This window comes from Idiotropiscis lumnitzeri, chromosome 2 (genome assembly GCF_059441095.1).
Source record: "Idiotropiscis lumnitzeri isolate Australia: NSW breed Sydney's pygmy pipehorse chromosome 2, RoL_Ilum_1.0, whole genome shotgun sequence".
In the NCBI taxonomy this organism is placed as follows: domain Eukaryota; kingdom Metazoa; phylum Chordata; class Actinopteri; order Syngnathiformes; family Syngnathidae; genus Idiotropiscis; species Idiotropiscis lumnitzeri.
Genome location: NC_142392.1, coordinates 26,671,023 through 26,673,318, shown reverse-complemented (window position 1 = coordinate 26,673,318; position 2,296 = coordinate 26,671,023). Strand labels below are relative to the sequence as shown.

Below are 2,296 nucleotides of genomic sequence, written 5' to 3'. Positions count from 1 at the left end.
CTGGTGGATTATATTATTTTCAAATGGGCAGCCAATAGGAAACCATTGTATTCTTTCCGACTGATCCCCATGAGCTAAAAAATGCCCACTAGTTCACTAGTAAGCTCATTTTTGTGTCTTACTAGTGAACATGTAAGATAAAAATGCCCACTAGTTCACTAGTAAGCTCATTTTTGTGTCTTACTAGTTAACATGTAAGATAAAAATGCCCACTAGTTCACTAGTAAGCTCATTTTTGTGTCTTACTAGTGAACATGTAAGATAAAAATGCCCACTAGTTCACTAGTAAGCTCATTTTTGTGTCTTACTAGTTAACATGTAAGATAAAAATGCCCACTAGTTCACTAGTAAGCTCATTTTTGTGTCTTACTAGTGAACATGTAAGATAAAAATGCCCACTAGTTCACTAGTAAGCTCATTTTTGTGTCTTACTAGTGAACATGTAAGATAAAAATGCCCACTAGTTCACTAGTAAGCTAATTTTTGTATCTTACTAGTGAACATGTAAGATAAAAATGCCCACTAGTTCACTAGTAAGCTAATTTTTGTATCTTACTAGTGAACATGTAAGATAAAAATGCCCACTAGTTCACTAGTAAGCTCATTTTTGTATCTTACTAGTGAACATGTAAGATAAAAATGCCCACTAGTTCACTAGTAAGCTAATTTTTGTATCTTACTAGTGAACATGTAAGATAAAAATGCCCACTAGTTCACTAGTAAGCTCATTTTTGTATCTTACTAGTGAACATGTAAGATAAAAATGCCCACTAGTTCACTAGTAAGCTCATTTTTGTGTCTTACTAGTGAACATGTAAGATAAAAATGCCCACTAGTTCACTAGTAAGCTAATTTTTGAATCTTACTAGTGAACATGTAAGATAAAAATGCCCACTAGTTCACTAGTAAGCTCATTTTTGTATCTTACTAGTGAACATGTAAGATAAAAATGCCCACTAGTTCACTAGTAAGCTCATTTTTGTGTCTTACTAGTGAACATGTAAGACCATAAATGCTGTGGGGCACTAGTGTGAAATGCATGCTCAAGGCCATAGAATAAATACTCAAATGGCGTGCCTCGGCAAGCCTTTTCAATATTTATTCAACGGACGCCTTGTCACGATCCTACATTACCCAGGATTCATCCGACATGACGTTTGTTTTTCGGACAGCCAATCACGATACATGATGTGCCAACCAGCGACTTAAGCCGAAGAGAAAACCTTCAGAGGTATTGCAATGTTTTTTGTAAATATTACTCTTAATGTGATACCAAATTTGATTTTACGATTATTTTAGGCGACAAAGTAGTGGTGTAAACGTCAAATGTGTGGTCAATTTATCAAGATAAGCCCTGCTTAAAAACTTGCTTCAACGATTTCGGAGATGTCTGTGTCCGGTTTTGATGGCGGATGGCGGCAGTTCAACGCTCACAGTTGCCGCCGAGAGCAGCTTCATGCCGGCAGGACTTTCTGAAATCTGCCGCTGCTAGTTTTATAGCGATTGAACCGCAAAAGATGAAGTTTTCCGCGCATTTGACGCTCACATTTTGGCTTCACGGTGTAGTTTGTTCATTGCTCACAAGCTAATAGAGAGGGAAGAAGAGTTCAATTAACGTTGGAACATAATCGTTCATTATCGTTTGCTAGCTGCGTTTGTATATTTGAATTATTTTCTTGCCTTCATTACACGCAGTATTCGTATTCCTTTGTAACTGTGTATTATAAATAAGGTTGCGCTATATGTTACTGGACAAACTATAGGTCCTGACTGCTTGGAGACCCCACGGCAGATGAGCAGCTCCATTCGGACCCTTCTGACGGCGCATCTTCTGCAGCACGATGCTGTTCATAGAAGCTAAAGGGTGATCAGCTTCCCTAAATAACACCAGGAGGAGGAGAGACACAACTTCTTCCCGAAATCTTGATAAAAACATCCCGTTTATTCATTGTTAAATTAATTATATATTTCATGTAACTTATTATGTTCACAATAAAATGTTTTTCAACTGTATTCTGGATATGCATTGTCTGAAATTAAGTGGTGAAACCACAACTAATATTTCCTCCAACATCGAACCTGCTCGGTCACATCTCCTGTCTTAAAAAACAAAACACAATCAGTGGCTTCAATAAAGATTGTAGAAACCTCAAAATGCACACACATTCATTTATTTGATATTACACGGTAAGAAGATTGTGTTTTTGTATTTTATTTACTTCAGTTGTTTTTCCACAACAAACAATCATTAGAGACGAGCAGGGGGTGATGTCATCAAGTATTGTAATATTATTTT

The 2,296-nt window shown here is 36.8% G+C and overlaps 1 long non-coding RNA gene across 1 annotated transcript; it reads left to right on the top strand.

Annotated features, from left to right (window-relative positions):
• The first annotated feature begins 1,038 nt into the window (after window positions 1-1,038).
• On the top strand, window positions 1,039-2,013 carry LOC148342134 (uncharacterized). Its single transcript, XR_015841509.1, has 2 exons — window positions 1,039-1,231; window positions 1,764-2,013. It is a non-coding gene; the product is annotated as an uncharacterized LOC148342134 (long non-coding RNA).
• Window positions 2,014-2,296: the final 283 nt, after the last annotated feature.